This window comes from Lactuca virosa, chromosome 5 (genome assembly GCF_052849685.1).
Source record: "Lactuca virosa cultivar CGN04683 chromosome 5, Lactuca_virosa_CGN04683_v6, whole genome shotgun sequence".
NCBI classification, from domain to species: domain Eukaryota; kingdom Viridiplantae; phylum Streptophyta; class Magnoliopsida; order Asterales; family Asteraceae; genus Lactuca; species Lactuca virosa.
In genome coordinates, this window is record NC_136430.1 from 139,615,265 (window position 1) to 139,634,994 (window position 19,730).

The following is a 19,730-nucleotide window of genomic DNA, read 5'->3' on the forward strand; positions in this document are numbered from 1 at the left end:
CTCCTCTTGCATGCAATGATGTGGTGGTGAACCTCTCATTCTAATTCAATGCTCTCCGAACCATGCGGGAAAGTTTCCCATCACACTGCTCATCAACTTGATCTTTCGGGGAAACCTTATGTCCCTAATCGGGACCTCTACCATTCTTGTAGATCACTTAACTATACGTCTATATACTCTTTTCGATCAATCGTTGCTCCCCGTTCACTTAGCCTACGAAATCCGACTCACTTCCAACTTGGATCACTTCTAGCTCACTTAGCCCTAGCTCGAAACAACCAACTCACTTTGCCTACGCAACGAAGAGAAGTAGTTTACTTACTTAGCTCGAACATGCCAATCTGCTGTAATGTAATCAGGATGTTCATAAAAAAATTATATAGCAATTATGGTATCTGTCCTTTAATCTTACATGACAAATTTAGAAGCACGCTAGCCAAGAAAGGATTGTGGGGGAATGAGAAAGATACATACATCTAGAAGGACTGTATTAGGATGGGCCTTAGCGGTTAGGCATGCTAGTGGGAACAAACCCGCTTCTCTTTTTCTTCAAGCTTGAATTCTTCAATCCACTGACATACATTCAAGACTTCAAATTCACTTCTCAATCGTCTAACAATATAATAAAATTTTACTATAACGACGAGCAAGCCAAAATGGCATAACGAAGAATTATCGAACGATTTTCATATGATAATTGGTATTTCCCATAAATGATGTATTGTCATTAATAAGATATAAATACAAGTTGAGTTATACATAGAGTTGGCCTAGCTATGGCCATAATGTAAAATAGACTTAAACTCTGTACACCAATATCTACAACAGTTTTATCGATAGGAAGTGTTCAAATGTTCAAACTATATCAAAACCATGGAATAACGTAAATAGTAGCCCCTTGGTGAAGATATTTGCATACTATGGAAAATAGGGGCGTGTTGAATACAAACAAGACCCATGGTGAATAAATCGCGGATGAAGTGGATATCAATCTCCATGTGTTTGGTTTGTTAATATTAGACCAAGTTGGTAGACATGTAGATGACAATAATGTTGTCATAGTAGACAAACTTTGCTTTGCAAGTAGACAAATGTAGCTCACAAAGAAGATTTTATAACCAATAAGTTTAAGTAGTTGCATTTGCAATGCTTTGATACTCAACTTCAACATTAGAACAAGAAATGATTCCCTAGAATGTGGAGGACCATGATATAAGGTTAGTATCAAGCTTCTAAACCTTCAACCAATATTGCATTGCTTCAATTTCCTTCAAGATTCTCTTCGAAAAATAATATTTTTCATTGAAATCACCATGGGGAGTTCTTTTCCCTAACCCAAAACATGATCTCAATTCAAATGAGGTTGAAGAATCGAGTTGACCTTAACATTGACTAATTGGCAAAACAATCACTCGTAGTTCCTTATTTCACTTTTTTTATCACCAATTCACAAGACCTTTAAGGAAAGTTCTAATATTTAGAGAGTGTTTGAGATTGCTTTTAAAACAACTTTTGACTTTTAACTTTTCCAAAAAATTAAAAAAGGGCCAAAAGATGTTTGGCTAATGGAAAAGATCTTTTGAAAATAACTTTTTGTGTAGAAGTAAAATTTGTTTTTTCAAAAGTCACAAAATCCTATCTTTTGTGACTTTTAACCTGAAAAGTTGACTTTTACCCTTAAAGCTAATACAAACACATTTTTAAAAAAATTGGAAAAAGTCAACTTGAAAAAAGTTCTTTTACAAAAACACTTTTAACCTTAAAAAGTAATTTCAAACGTCCCCTTAGACTTTTTCCTCATTACTCAATCATTTTATTAATTATGTCCTCAACATTTTCAACACTAGCCCACAAGTTTGACTATCCTGTCAAATTTAGTGTATTCTTATTTATTTTCTACTTTTAAATCCAAATTGACTATTTTATATAAATATTTAACCTAAACCTTTTAGTAACTCATTTAATGATTACTTTTTTATCATTTTATTTTATTTTATTCTCAAAAAAATATTTTCACTTAAAAGGAGGTAAAAACTCTACGGTCTAAATTAAAAATGTTATGGTAACCCTTCTAAAGCTAGAATAAACATAAAATGTGAGAATGGATCAACTATTAGACCTCGGTGTAACATGAATTCTTAAGATGGACCACTATTAACCAAATATGAAGGCCTAGATGAATGCAAAAAAGATTGAATCCAGGAAAATCCATTTCGAAACAATGGCCATGACCTAGAGCATTTATTTAAGAAAATTTGAACTAAGAGAATCATAAGCTTTCTCAAAGTAGATTTTCAAAACAAAGATAATTATTTTTCCTCTTGTATTAGTCTAGGATCTCGTTGACCAGAAGAGACCCATCAAGAATTTGTTGGCGTTTTACAAAAGTCAACTACTTCATACTCACTACCACGTCCACCACCCGGGCCAATCTATTGGCTTAGAGTTTTTCCAAGATCTTGCATTGAACCTCTATAAAATTAATAGGGTGAAATAATCAACCACAGTTATACTTGAAGCTTTTGGAATCAACGTGATAAAAGAAAAGTTACAGTCCGGGGAATATTAGAAGTATGAAGAAACTAACAACCTAGAAAATGTCCTTTTTTTACCATCTGTAAGTACTTCCTAAAAAAAATTGACAAAACCATAAAGACTTGGTGCTTTATCGTTGTCACACGACAGCACATCAACTTTAACCTCATCCATAGTAAAACCCGATTCCAAGAAAGAAGATTGATCTCCCGAAATGGACTTAAACCTGGGACTACAATTTAAAATTCGAATAGCTAGAATATTTGAATTTTCCGTGAAAATGATCAAGAAACACCCGTTTTACCTGCATAGCATTTGTAATCTAGTAACCCACGACCCTTTTAATCAAAGTTGACAATGTTTCCAATTAAGCAGTTGGGTGTGGGCAACATCTTATTGCATGTTACCACACCCAAAAGGTGTCACATCATAATCCTATTCATACATGGGTGTTATAACACCCAAGGTGGAAATGGGCAACACCAAATAACATGTGATAAAACCCCTTATTTTCTATTTTATTTTTTAATTTTTTTCATGTTTTTAATTTCTATATTTCCAATTTTTTTTTATTTATGTTATAATATTTATAATTATCATATAAATTAAAAATAATATTTAAAAAGTAAAAATAAAATTTTAATAAATCCTAAATTAAAAAAAAAACATTAAAAAATACAACAAAGGATAAAAACATTTAAAACCTAAAAACTAAAAAAAAAAAAAAAAAAAGATCAGAAAAATTACATTTTTGACGTAAAGTATTAATCTTTAGTACTATCGTAGATATGATCTGTCAAGTCTTCTCGAAGTTGTTTGTGTTTTCGTTGGTCTTGAATGTTAACGACTCTAAGTAAGTATTATGTTGTCCCTGGTTGAAGTTGAATGTGTATTGGTTCCGTAGGCAAATACTCCGCAATATTTCGTCATTTATCTTCAATCATCATGTTATGCATTATAATACATGCATACATAATATCTCATATAGAGTATCCAACTCATATGGTCGTGCCCCATGTTCAACTATGTGTCATTTTGTTTTCAGAATTCCGAAAGCACGTTCCACGCCCTTACGTGCTCATTCTTGTATTCTCTTGAAAAATTTGTCTTTTGGTTCTATCAGGTGTCGAAACGCCTTCACAAACGTGGAATATGGTGGATATATTCCATCTGTGAGGTAATACCCGAACTTATACTCATGGTCATTCACTGTGAAAGGAGCATCTGGTGCCTTTACAGTCAAAAGGTCCTGAAATATTAGTGACTGATCAAGAACGTTTACGTCGTTGTTAGAACCCGCAACTCTAAAATAAGCATGGCAAATCCATAAGTCTTATGAAACAACAACCTATAATACCAACGAAGGCGATCCAAGATGACCACTTTTGTATTGACCTTTCCACGTCACAGGACAATTTCTCCATATCCACTTTGTGCAATCAATGCTTCCAAGCATACCCGGAAAAACCATGTCGTTCTTCATGCACCGCATATAGTTATTGCATGTCATTCAATGAAGGTTTGCGCAAGTATTTGTCACTAAAGGTTTCGATAACACCTCTCGCCAATCTATAAAAATTTTCTCGTGCAGTTCGCTCCGACATTCTCATATAGTCATCAATGGAATCGAGCAACTCCCCCATAACCATAAGCTTGATTGCAGCAGCACATTTTTGCAACCCTGTAAAACCTCGTTTACCTCTCGCATCATACCTCATTTGGAAAAATTGCAATTATCTAAAAAGTGTATTTACGATACCTGCTTTCAAATGCATTGGCTATCCGTTGAAACACATTTGTTTGCAAACGAAACCTTCTTTTGAAATCGCTAGGTTAGTAGACACAATCCGTAAAATAATCGTGTACTAGACGTCTATGCCCTTTTTCACGATCTGTATTCGACGTTGTACGCCTTGTCAGTAGTGGAGTTGGCTCTGGCGGTAGCATGTCCGTAGAATATCAATACATCATACTCACGAATATGTCATCGTCGTTGCTATCATCGTTGTATGGATGGAACGGATCAAAATAATCTATTTTTTTGTAAATAGAAAAATAAAAAAGATAATGAACTTGATAGAAATGTATATTTGAGAGAATTTGATGAATTTTGTATGTAAATATTTGAAGTTAATATATATATATATATATATATATATATATATATATATATATATATATATATATATATATATATATATATAGGAGTAGGATCAAATGAGAACACCTAAAAGGTTGAGAACGCGAGAACAGATCTAGACCATCTAAATATTCAAATCTAAGGCTATTATCAGACGGGTCATTTATGTAAATTCTGAAAATTATTGGTATTAAAGTGTAACTTTAAATGGTGAAAAGGGTATAATAGTAATTGAATGTTTATTTAATTTCTATAACTTCTCACACACTGATATCTTTCCTTTTAATTTGCCGTCTCTCTCTCTCTCTATACCTAGGGCACGCTTCGTCGCCTCCCTCATCTATACACCACCAGAGTATCTAAAAATGTGAAACGGATGAGAGAGTACACGAGGATTCAGAGTGAGATCGAGAAGGAGGAGGGGGAAGCAGCGGTGATGGAGTTATGTTGGCGGCGAACAGTGGCAGACCCCAGCGATGACTTTCGTTCTTCATCGTCTCGATGCAGGTATGTGAGCAAGAGAAAAAATGGCGAGACCCACTTCCTCTTCTTTTCTGATTCGAATCGCAGCCCTTTTTCTTCAGAATCAAGTTTTTCTTTTTCATTCCCGTCTCTCACCCCGTCTTAATCTTGGTTGCAGGTAGAAATCGAAGAACAGGGAAAAGACAGGGAACTGGGAATTCTTCCTTTTCTCTGCGCGATTTACGTATTACAGTAGAGTGCTGGCTTGGTGGTGGTCGAAAGTGGCGTTTTACAAGTGTCTTAATCTTGGTTGCAGGTAGAAGTCCACCTCTTCTCTTGATTTGAGCCTTACAATGCAATATATTGTTCGAATCTGTACATGTGCAGTCTTTTTTTCTTGCAAAATCAATTGGAAAGCCAAATGTTATGCTGATTTGAACCTCTTCTGTTGTTTATTTTATTGTATGCACCAAAGCTTCGCAATTATTTTGCTTGAAAATGTTTCTCAGGTATGGTACTTTACTCATTTAAATTGGCTAATAGGGGAAGAAGATAAGTTATGCACATAAAGTGCTCGATGAAATGCCCGAATTCAGAAAAATGGAACTTGAATGCTTGCAGTTGTAATCTTATATGAATATAATGTTAGATGTCTCATTTTGCAGTTAATCATCAATGAATACTCCATGAGGCTGGTCCGAGAGGAGCAAGGCAAGCAACCACAACCAGTATATTTATGTGTGAATTTATGTTTGAATGACTATATTTATTTATGAATAACAGGGTATTCATTTGTGAATATCAGTGTATTTATGTGTGAATGACTATATAATTATACATAATTGTTTCATTAACATTTTTGCAGATACAATGAATAAACATGCATATAGTGGGAGGTGGGAGATTTACTAAATGAAACACCCGACACCAATACCTCTTTTGGAAGGAGAAAAAATGTGTTTTATTCATTTATGATTGTAATTGTAGCACTAGTTTCCGTGTCAAAAAAAATATATATTGTAACTTATTCATTTACTATTATAATTATATTCTTATATGAATAGAAATGTGTTTTATTTATTTATATATGAGTGCCATTTTAGTTGATTTTATAATCTTTTTTTCGGGTTTTATTCATTTATGATTTTACAAGTGTATTCATAAATACAACTGAGTTAATTCATTTGTAATTTACAATTTTATTCATTTTTAAATGTAATGTATAAATCATTATTTATGAAGATATTTTTCTTTAAAATAAATGAGGTAAACCGATAAATTATTCATTATCAAATGTTGTTAGTAAAAATAAAAATATAAAACAAATAAACGTTTTTTTTTTAATTCATGTTAAATGATATTTTTATTAATTTATTAATTAAAATGAAGATTTTAAGTATTCTTAATAATTGGGGAAAAAATTCTCATGATTTTCGGAATTGATTAATTACTTTCCATTTATCCATATTTAATTAAATTGTAAAATGCCTCTAATGCCTTTATAAAATAATTAGTCAACAACTGTTCTCGCGTTCTCAACCTTTTATGTGTTCACATTTGATCATTTCCATATATATATATATATATATATATATATATATATATATATATATATATATATATATATATATATATATATATATATATATATATATATATATATATATATGAGTTAAAATGATTTTTTTTTTAAGTTCGTGACCGTTCCACAACGGTCGAAAAATAGACCTTTTGCTCGTTTCGTCTCGTTGCCACCCAAACGCCAAATAACGTAACGCCGGTTAACGCCGACTCGGGCGGTGTAGTCGGCATTATAACGCCGTTTTTTGTGTGTCATGTCGGATTAACGCCATATCCCGTTGCCCGCTCCCACCTGTCTTAAGAATATCATTAATAATATTTGGAGTGTTATTACCCTTGATGCCCCATTTTAGTTTCGTATGATGCCCCATTTTAGTTTCGTATTTTGAGAAATATAACCAATTCTGATTTTTCGATTTCCTTCAACTCTTTTATAACATTATCGCGTTCCACAAGTATGTCATGAGTTGCAATTCTCTTTCTAGCTAGTTTATTCCTTGTTTTTTCTAGTTTTTATTGTTCCAAGAATATAATATCATTTGGCTTAAATTGTTCTAATGTTTTAAATAAAATTTAATATAATAAATCATTAAAAGAGTATTACATGCATGTTTTTTCTCTTAATTTTAATCATAGCGAAATTTAAAAATATTTTTGAAGTTTCCTGCCTTCCTCCTTAGTCTAGTGACAACAACAAAATGCTTTTATATTCTCAATAATTGGGAGAACTCATATTTTCTGTATAGGTGGTCCATAATATGAAAATAAGTCCTTTTCTTAGATGAAATTAATAATATCTTTACGACCACCTGTCATTATATTTGAAAAATTAATATCTATCAGAATTAGTTATAAACCAACATTGTTGTGTAAAAGAAAAGTAGCATAAAATGTTAACTATCCGGTGCAAGAAAACATGACTGTTACCGATGAAAAAAGAACATCCGACAATATCAACGGATTTTCAACAGACGATGAAATCGTAACTTCAAAGTTTTTTTATGATGGTTTTTACCAACTATTACTGAATCATTTTAATGATTTAATACAAAATTATATGATTTGTCCCTATTATTTGTCTAAAATAATTGGTTGGAGACAACTATAAAATGTCTACGTGTTTGGTTTATGTGGTTTATTTTTTATGTATTATGGTTTCATTTTGTTTCATAATTGTTCTAAAATTACTATTTTATCCCGTTTGAGTTTTAAATTAATTTTTATTTCAATTTCCATATTTATTCAACATTTTTAAAACTAGTTTTAATTAAAAAAATAATAATAATAAATAAACCTTATAATATCTCCTTTTGGACCTTATGGAATTTGAAGAATTCTATAATTTTTACGACTACTACTCTTAGGAGATCGGTTCTGTTTGATAGTGTTGTAGATAGGGATTTCTTTATTGCAAATAGAAATAGAAAAGCTAAAACAAAATAGGTTGGATGGCTTTAAAACCCATCTTTAACTTGCACTTTTTTTAATGATTTTTTACTAGCGTCTTGCTAGTTTTTAATATAAATCTTTCTTTCTTAAATAAAATACCACCTAACCCTAAATCATATTTCTCCTCTTTCTTTCTAAAGAAGCAGGCACCACCACAACCACCACCGCCTCCACAACTATCGCCACCACCTTCATCGGCTGCTCAAAGAACCAACCACAAGCACCACCTTTAGTGGTTGCTTAAATAACCAACAATTAACCGCTACCTCCACCCCACCTTTGCCCTAGATCTCAAAAGAGCCAACCACCTCTACCAAAATTCAGAAGCTCGATAAAAGGGTTTTGAATCCTGATTTTCATATTCAACCTTTTTCCTTGGATTCTTATATCAAAGCTCATGTTTGTCCTGAAATTCGGATTCCAAATTTGAAATCGATTTTTAGATTTAGACTCAAATACTTGATGAAAGAACACACATATGGCACATTGATTTAGAGGTTTTAACCCAAAAAATAACTTCAATGTGGAGGTTTCAACAAGAAAAAAACTTTGACCGAGAGGTTTCAACATAAAAAGGACGTTCATCATCTTCATTCAGTCTTGTTCATAGTGTTCATCCCAAAATAAATTCATCGCATAGAAAGGACATCGATCTAGGTGTTTCAACCTAAAGAAACCCAAAAAAAATCATTCGTTAAAGCTCTACTAATAAATATTCTTCCCTTCATTAAACCTCTGTCATTAAGGTTTCGGGTTTATAGGAGTAGTTTTCGTAAGATGTCCACGGATTAGGTTTAACATGGAATTTAGGTTTAATTTGGGATTGAATAATAGGTTCGATAGATATGGTATAGGAGGATGGTGGTCTTGAAAGAGAAAATGTTTAGATTTGGTGGTAGATTTATGTGATTTGCAATATAAGTGGAACTATAGAATAATATTGTGGTTAAGGTGGTAGGGTATAAGGAATGTAATATCTTTAAAACGGGCCTAAAGATTTTTGGCTCTTAATGAAAAATAAAAGTTATTGGAAATAAAATAAAATAAATATAAATCATAAAATATATAAATATGAGATAAATAATAATTAATGATTTAAATAATAACTTTGATGAATAATCAACTTAGGAAAACCTTACTAAAAATGGTAGAAATAAATAAAGATAAAGGACTAGAATTGGCAGTTGGGAAAAAAATTCATAACTAGGTTGATTTAGTGAAGGACCATATTATAATATCATTCGAAATTTATGACTAAAGTTTCCAATTCGTAAAGTTGAAATTTTTGCTTCTTGTTAAAAAATACGATCATAGCAAGGGTTATTTAGGAAAATATCAAGTTACTCATAAGTTTCCAAGTCGAAATGGTGGTCTGGTGTAAACAGGGGCAGAACACGAGCAACGTAAGGGGGGCCGAATCCTATAGTGCGCGCGCGCGCGCGCGCGCGCACACACACACACACATATATATATATATATATATATATATATATATATATATATATATATATATATATATATATATATATGCTTAGGTTATTCTATTCAAAGTAATTATTGTGTTATTGTATGTATAAATGTGGGTCAATCAAATTTACTTATTTTAAGAAAGTGATTAATATATATTATTGAATTAAATATAATTGAAAAATATCATCTTAATTAATTACAAGGGTAATTTAGTCAATTAATGTAGATTTAATAAAGGAAAATTGCATTTTTTTAATGGATCATAGATTCTATTAATTTTAAAAATCCGATTTTACGAATTATAATTCTTTTTATTCGGACATTCTGACAGAATATGTTTATGAGTATATTCAAAAATAAAAATATTCTTGAACCATAAATAATAAAAATATTCTTGAACCTATTTCTTGATCATGAATTTAAAAACTTCTTGTATAATAACAAATTCTTGAACAATCAATTGAAGAATAAAAACAAAAAATACATTATTTCTTATAGAATACGGATAACAATTGTTAAGAATTACATTTATTGTTAAAGAATAAAACTAAAAAAACTTTCAAAACGGGAAAGAAAACATCAAAATCTGACAACGACTAATACATTCTAAAAGAATAATGTGGTCTGTTTCAATTTTGTGGTCCGTTCTTCAAGCATCAACTTCTGTGATTCCAACAGAATTAGAATTCGTGATTCCATTCCAATAGAATTGGAATTTGTGATTCCATTCCAATAGAATTGGAATCTCACCAATATCATCCATTGAATCATCTACATAAACATACTTGATACCTTTTCAGAATTCAACCTTGTTGTGATTACTCGAGCTTGACTTCTCTAGTTGGTGGTGCTAATTGCAAATAGTAAAATGGTTCAGTAGGCTCTTCGCTGCAAATAGATATAACATATATATTTAGCCAGAAAAGGAGAAAAGAAAACAGCCGATCAAAAAAATGAATACAAACACCCTCCCTACCCGGGTTTGGATTGCATGCAATGCCAGAAAAGCTTAAAAGGACCAGGAACTGTCTTAAAAGGGTTACCTTCAAAACAAGCCTACATGTCAAACAAATTAAAGTAATTCAGGTACCAAAATATATAGAAAAAACCATGAGAAAGAAGTGTTCATCAATCAGTGATCGTATCAATGGGACAATGTAAATAGTCATTTAGAAAAGTAATAGTATAGGAGTTAAAGTAGTATCAAAGCTTTAGTTCTCATATGTATACACAATGTAATAATTAAGCTCTGGAATGTCATGGAATGACTCAAAGGCTACGCAGATTACAAATGAAATGATAACACTGTTTATAAAATTGCTCCTAGTTTCCTTTAGATCTCTTACACTACAATGAATTGATTATTACAAATTGCACCTAGTTTTCGTATAGATTTCTTACACTACAAAGAACTGAACTACAAAGAACTGATTAATACAGAATTACAGATTGCACCTAGTGTTCCTATAGATCTATCAAACTGCAATAAAGGAATCTGAGACATTTCTTATTCGACAAGTTCGTTTATACTAAAATCATAGAGTGAAACCACAGTTTCAAATAGAACGAAACCCCAACTTTCTCAATGAACCAAAAAAGAAACACCGCAGTCCACAAATCACTTGAAGAACATCAATAAACCCTAAAAAGTAAGGAGCAAATTCACAAATCCATCGAGGCAACAGCAATGACAGATTTGCAAGCAAATCAAAGAAAGGAGAAGTGAGGAAAATTAGAAACTAACTTGGACAACATCTTCAATGCGATCATTGCATCTGTGAGCCTTGGGTTGTCGGGTGTCTCTGTCGGGTAATCCCCACGGACTCTCCCTCCGAGGAACTTCTCTCCCACTCATCTCTCTCATTATTCTTTCCGATTTTGTCAAAATGTCAATATACAGTACAGTACACAGTTTGACAATACGACAGCTTAACATTCTTACCTGCGGGCTGAAGTAAAATGGGCTAGCTTTTGGATTGCTCGAGTCAAGCCTCAAAGGCTCAAACCGCTAATGACTATCGGTGGTCGACTGGTCAGGCGATGATCGATGAAGCACGGATGGATTGGCGATGGAGAGGAGGAGCGTCGGTAGAAGGTTCGACGCCACAGATGGAGCAGCGACGGCGAAAGCTTGCCTCGCCTGAGATGGAGAAGCATCGACGATGGAAGGAGGCAAGGGAATGGAGATGGATTTGAAGCAAGGAACGACGATAGATAGATGATGAGTTAGGTTAGGTTAGCGTCGGGTGGGAGATTGAGGAAGACACGCTTATTTATTTAGGTTAAAAGTCAGTACCATAATTATAGGGATTATTTTTTGAAGTTACTAAACAAATTACTAAATTACCCTTATTTATTTATTTAATTATTTAATTTTGATTGGTCCACATTTAAGCATACAATAACACAATAATTAGTTTAAACACCTGAACCTAGCTATATATATATATATATATATATATATATATATATATATATATATATATATATATATATATATATATATATGATATCGTTCAATAAAAAAATATTTTGAAAAAATAGCAATGCTCACAAGAATAATTAAAAATGAATTATCTCGCATAAGATATGTACCAAAATGACAATTAAATCAATCTATTTAATAAAAGTTTATCAACGTTTATACAATCAAGTTTTGACAATTTAGCCAAAGACATGTATATAAATATATTTAAGAAAACAAACTAAATCAATTGATTTGAGCTGTACTATGGATTCTATGAGCCTGGGTAATGTTTACCATTAACTACAAAAACCATTATAAAGAAAAATAATAAATGTAAGACAGAGTCATCATGAAAAATATACTAAAGTCCACAGTAACTCTTAACTTGACATTGTGTAATCATGAAACAAAGCTATTGACAAAATAGATATAAACAAATATATATACAAGTTATATACGTTTTAAGCCTCAAAAGCAAAAGGAAGATAACCACAATCGGAGAAGAAAAATGTGTACCTGTAGGCGGTGGGTGTGTGAGGCAAAGCGGCAAGAAGGGTGAAATAGGAAAGAAACGCTACTCTCCGGCTGTTGGCGACGCTTCTCTCATACCTTGTATCTCAGTTTTCTTTTTAACTTTTTGAAGATATTTATTCTCTTCGAATTTTCACGATCTTCTTTTTTCTGCAACTTCTCTACTCCTATTTTTCCTCCTATTTATCTCTTTAGTTGTAACTGATCTTCAACGCACAAGATCGTTCTTTACAACCTTATTGTCATATTCACATTTATGACCGAAAATACATATTTAGTCTTATATTAATAATTTTAAATTTAAATTTTGTTCTATTATAATAGATGCATTATCTTTTCTTTTAACCTTTTCTAAATCCTCAGGTCCAGTAGTTGTATTTACCTTAAACTAATAATCTGATTTAGAATTTTTTGATATTAAAAGGCAAAAAAACAGGGGGCCATGGCCCCTCCTGGCCCCTAAAGGGATCTGCCCCTGCGTGTAAGCTTTTGAAGTTAAAGGACCATAAATCCATAATTATCAATTAGAGAAAGTGTTGACCTTGATTTGAATTAACTAAGCTATGTAGATCGGTGGAGAAGGATCATTTATGAAATTCCATTAGTTGTTAGTAATATCTTAGGTTATGGTGGCTAATGTTCAAAACTAGAAACTTAAGGGGGTTAACGTGTAACTAGTATAATGTCCTAAATTCCAAACTGGATTTTTCATTAAAAATCACATTAAACATTCAAAACGCAATCCTGAAAACATGTTATATTATTCATCCGTTTCAAAAGCATAAGGTTTAAATAGAGTTAAATCACAAAAACCAGTGGAATTCGAATAACAATTAATCTCCGATGCGAATGTATAGTCACGTAACACCCTTTCTCAAACAACCTGAAACACATTTAACTTAATAATATAGGCATAAATATTAGTGAGTCCTCCGATATACCATATATTACACCACACATACAATACATACAAACAAAGGCTCCCGACTTCAGCCGATCCACTATCAATCCTCTAAAGCATAATGTATCAATATACATGTGAGAACAAAGATACGATGCACATGGACAATGTTTGAAAACTTAAACCTTGAGTTAATGCTTAAGATCAATGTCTGCTTATAACTATGTGTTCCAGTCAAGTCTGGCAAGACCAGTCGAGACTGAAGATGAAAATCAACAAAGTACTTCAAGTATTAAGTATAGAACTATGAGTATAATCAAGGTAAAAACAATAAATGAACAAGTAGAATGTTTGAAAGAGTTTGATTTGAGAGAAAAGTGAAAGTGAATTAATGTGAAAATATACTATCTTTTGAAGAACAATCTGTCTAATATTCTTGTCATTAAACACTCCTTATATAGGAAAAGGAGGTACAACTTACAAACCGAAATGCATACAAAGGACTGGATAAACAAGTTACATCTGACACTCTGATTATCCAAATTGACAAAAAGACTTAGTCCTATGTAAGGTTACATCAAACAAAAGACAAGAATAATTAATGCATAGATTGACACATTATCTCGGAACATTTCTTCATCTCGTACCACAAACTCCACTCTGGACTTCAACCGCCATCTCGTACCATAACCATTTCGAACTCATGCCTGACTTCGAAACTTCAAGGGTTAGAGATTGTTAGAGGTTCACTTTCAAGTTCCAACAATCTCCCCCTAAGTGAACTTAGCAATCCAGTCAGCTTAGTTCGATTCTTCCTTGATAAACATATATGCCCGATACAACCAATCTCTGACTTCGATGTACCACTGCAGCTGACTTATGAATTTCTCCTTCACATGCTCTGGTGCATCGGACTTTGATGCACGGTTGATCAACTTCCGAAGAGCTTTGGTGGGAACCAGATGTTTGTCAAGGACTCGGAAGAAGTCCTTCTTTGTTTTCCTTTGAAGATAGAGAAACCCTAGCACTGGTTCGTCAATAGGTCCCTCTGCCAATATCTCAGCTTCTGGCAGCTTGAAGTCGATCTTAGCTAAATATTTTTTTGTTTCGAACAAGTGGGCTAATTCAAAGTCGCACCGGCAAAATTCAGCAACGTAATCTTTGAGGAAACTCAAAGCAGCATGGTAAGCTCCCATGCTAATATCATCGACTTGGTGGCTTCTGAAGTGTGTGGCTATCGTCAGGATGTCATTTGGATTGATTGCTGGGAAGTCGGCATCGGTGATGGTTTTTTGACTTGGTTTGTTTCGGACAATGTGCTATTGGAACAGCACACATTTCAGTTCGAATTTGGTCAAGATTTTCCTTAGAAATTTTGGTGATCCTTTTCTGAGACCATACTTCTTTTTGAGGAAGTGTGTTCTTGGAGTAAAAGATCTTCAAACGTTCACGTTCAGTTCTGATGATCATTTGTGGATCATCTTCCGGGTGGAGAGGAGCGACTTTGTGTAGAACTTGTTGTAAGGAGAGAGAGGAATATCAATCTGGTCTGAATCTTGGTTGGGAAGATCATAGTACATAAATGGCACTATGTCCAAATCATGTATAATCCCTTCTCTGCAAAGAGGAGAAAGCCCTAGCATCGGATGAGGATCATCTTTGAAGGCTTGAATCTGGATGCTTTCCTCAAGAGTTTGATTTATTTCTTCCTGGGACCAACCGCTTCTCTCTTTCATTGGAGTTTCGGAGTAGGGAAATTCCGAGATGTGCTTCTTTCCCTTGTCGTGTTGTTTGTTGAGGACCGAGAGAATGTGTTGCATGTTCTCATCTACGGAGAATTTCGAAGAAGAGGAAGGCAAGGGCTCTTCTGGAATGTCATCAGGCTTCCGAAGAGGAGAGCCTTCATCGATAGGAGCAATCTTGGGTGAAAGGATCGAAGGCAGCATCGATGTGGTGGCTCAGAAGGTGTTAACCATTAGTTTGGTTTTAGCCTTTGCCACTTCTTGGCTTCTTTGAAGTACATCGGACAAAGTTGATGGCCATGAGACTGCTGACCAAATTCTTTGCTCTTCCTCGGAAAGCACCTTGGCTTGGAACTTTTTCGGAGCTGGAATCCCTATGATGGCATTAGTAACATACTTATCTTATTCATCCTCATCATCAACATCATCACCTAGAGAACCTGAAAGAACTTTCAAAGAATCGTCAGAGTTTCACCTCAGAGTCTGAACTCCGAGACAGGTTTCTAGGGAAAGGGTAGACTCCTGCTAGGCCCTTCTCCCCCTCTTGCAACGGATGACCCGGCAACCAGTGCAAGCATTGAAGACTCTTTGAGCTCCGAGAATCGGTTGAACACCTTCTAAAATCTTGTATTCATCTTCAACGTCAAGGCATCATAAACTTCAGCTGTAGGAGCCTAAGCTTTCAGGTGATCGAAGAGGGCTGCAAGAATTGAGAGCATCTCGTCAAATTTGTTGTTCAGAACATCCACGATGTTCCAGGATGCCATGAGAAGCTTGATAAGAACTTGTTGTATAATCAGGTTCATTTCATCTCTCTTTCGGATCTCCTTCTCTAGTCGTTGGATCTGTTTTTCATGGCGAATGTGAGTCTGTTTGATGAGTTCGTTTGTGGCACCGACTAAATCATCATGAACGTTCATCATTTTGGCGATGGTGTCCAAGTAGTGATCGAGAGAGGCATCATACTTTTGTTCTACTTCCTTGATAGTGTGCTTGAGTTGGAGGGAAATAAGTTGATCGAGTTGGGCTTCCCTTTCAGCAGTTGTGGGTCTGGACTTGTTGGTTTCGAACAGGGAGTTCAGAATTGCATCTAGTTTGGAATCTAGACCAGAAACCTTTTTATCAAGCTTGGCATTGAGTCCGGCCACAGAGGTTTCAAGTGACTCGACTTTCTTCACAGCACCAGAGACATTGTCTCGGAGTTCCAGTAGGGCAAAAGGATCAGCATAATTACCAGTTGATGATCATGTGTCTGAGGTGGATGTCTGAGACTTGGCTTTATTCTCTTCTTGGTTGACAGGTGGTTCGGAGGGGCCAGCCTGATTTGCATTGGTTGTATTATCTTCCTTGTGAGGAGTAGTTTCTGTTTCACCTCCGAGGTGCACATGGACTTGATCGTCAATATTGATCTCTTCATCAACAAGTTCGGAAGAAGAGGATGAGAGTCCAAAATCGTACACTTTCCTTAAATAATATGACTTGGAGAGGAGATGTAGTGAGGAAAACAATGGTTGAGCAGCAATCGAAGTACTATCGTCATTGAACAAAACTTCATCTGATCATTCTTCATCAGGTTCAGGGTGCAAGGCATCATGGTGTTGAGTCTTGGGAGGATCGTCCGAGACGATGTTGAGTGGTGTTTCTCCGAAGGCGAACACAATGTCTGTGATTTCATTAGTTGGAGCAACAAAGGACAAGTTGCTTTGGATGGCCCTGTTTCTCATCGAGATAAGAGTTGCTTCAACTTGAGGTCCGGTGAGTTCAGGATGCCTCGTATGTGCCCTGTTAACAAAATCTTCCCAAAGAGTATCATTAGCACCTGGTCGTCCTGTACCCTTACCAGGTATCAGACCAGTTGTGGCTTCCGAGGTAAGAAGGACAACTCCTGCTTCGGAAAGCTTAGGGTTCGAGTCAGGGATCTCAGACCGTGCTGGTAATGAAAGAATTGGGTTTTCCAAGTTGACTCGTGGGTTTGTTCCATGGGGTGCAAGGAACTTTTTTCAACACCAGCAACACCTTGTTGGGAAGGTGAGTTTGAATTATGTGGAGACTCCCCATGAGTGTGTGATTGTGATTTTGAAACTCTGAAGGGTACTTCGGAAGAGTGGGCAGGTGGGGTAAGAGGATGGTCAGAGTCAGCCGAAATGTCTTTGGTTCCTTCCTGTTGAGAGGAAGAACCAACTTTGGTTCTCTTTCTGGCTTTGGGCTTTGAGGGAGAAGTCTTACACTAAAGCAGACTTCTTTTTCTTACCACCGAAATGGAACAGCTTTGGCCACGTCCGAGATGGGCTCAACGGAGACAGGGGTGGATTGTGTAGGGCTATACACAATCGAACTCTTCATATGTTGTTTCAAGTGAATGGACTCGGATGGAAGGGTGACCAGCATATGTTCCGAAAATTTCCTAATGGGTCCGAAGGACGTTTGGTCCGGAAGGCGATAAGATTTGATAGTTTTAAAGGAGAGAAATACCTATTTCAGAATTGTATCCACAGGAATTGGTTCACACCTTTCTCTATACAACTGTTGGATGGTCAGAGCCTAAAATCTCGGACTCGAAATCTCGATCGGCTTACGATTGACAGCAAACTTCCGAAAGTCTTGCCACAAGACTTCCGTGAGATCTACAGCGTTGTTCTTTCCGGAGAAAATATTGTACACCACATAAAGCCAATCTTTATTGAGAGTGTCTGTACCTCCATTCTTCCCAGACAGACCTCTGAGAATGAAATGCATAAGGACTGTCCAAAGGCCTGAAACAGCTGATTTCTTGAACTTCTTTGCCTTAAACTCTTTTGTATAGCCAATGTGGTTAAGAAACATTTGGAACACTTCAGCTGGTGGTTCTTGGACCTTGAAGCCTTCAAGGTTTTCCAGAATTCCAATCGCTTTCAAGAATGTGGATTTGTGCACAGGAACAATGCGATCACCTGTTATTCTGGTCTCAAGATTATCATTCTCGATTTTGATGCGATCAAAAGCTGTGTAAAGAAGACGAAGTAGAATTGGCGGGTCTGGAATCTTGGTGAGTGGAACAAAGATGGGGTGATGAGCGATGAACTCAATCATAACCCGAATGGACTCGTCGTAGTCCATGGGGTTCAGTGAGAAAAGCTGAGTCGTATCCCTTATAAAGAGTTCAGTTGTTGCAGACGATGCAGATCCTTTCGAGGACTTCTTCTTTGGGGCAGATTTGGAACCTTGGGGAACAGATTGAGAGGAAGCCATCGTTGCAGGTTTTGAAGCTTTGAAGAACACTTTTGGCATAGAGAAAGAGATATGAGGGTTTTGGGAGCGTAACGGATAAAAAGGGTTTTGGGGTTCTTTTATAGGTTCAGGAGAGGATGGGTCGGGTTAGAAAAGTAATGATGAAACCCGAATTTGGAAACGGATCGCATTTATTGTTTTTCCAATTTTGGACTGAATTGACCAGCAACGACTAAAGTAATCAATGACGGTACGTGTAAAATGGAAACCGTCACATGACTGATGGGATGTTTGCTTTTACAGAGACGTGTGCAAAAAGAGTGCGGAGTTCTAGGATTAAGAGATAATCATCATTGAAAAAATAACCGTTTTGAGTTATTTAGGAAAAAAATGTTTCGAACAAACTGATGAAAAACCTTTTGAACTTCTTGATATTACCATATTATTCATATTTTTAGGCAATATTTTAATATGTTTTGCTTAATATTTTAGTTATTTGCATAGATAAATGGTACTTATAAGATTAAAATTGTATTTTACAGCTAAAAGGAGCATTCTTGAAGAACAATGACTAAAAGCGACAAGTGATGGAATTTTGGGGCTTGGAGAATTAAGGAAAAGAAAATCCACGTAAACAGCTGAAGCCACGTCGTGGACATCATTTACACGACGTGGTGTGGACGATTTTGGAAGATGAGTACACGGAAAGTCGAAATCCTTGTCCGATAAGGATTCATCCAAAGTCACGACGTGGAGCCCTAATCCACGACGTGGAGTTCAAATTCACGATAAGTATTTACATCTTTGGTACTTACGGGTTTAGGAGGTTGGCTAGAGATTAGAAGTTCCAGAATACGAATTTCAAAGGAGAATTAAGAGAGAAATCAAGCATTGGTATTGGAAGAAGGATAGGAAGCTCATTACTTACTTTTTATCTGGTACAATTCATTATGACTTTATTAGTTGAAATTGTGTGTTTTATTTTAGCTATGAGTAGCTGAATCTAGCTGCTTCTGTTAACTAGATGAACCTAGAACTCATGGTTTGGTTATGTTAATATAGATTTTCCTAGTTGGTTAATGTCTTGTGTTTGATTGTTTATACCTAGCATGCTTAATTTGATACTAGATTGCTTAAATTCATATTCTGTGTAGTTTAGTGACCATTAATCTGCATGAATTTGATTACCTAGTAATTTAGTGAACATTAGATTATTAGAGCTAAGATCGAACCAATATTAGATAA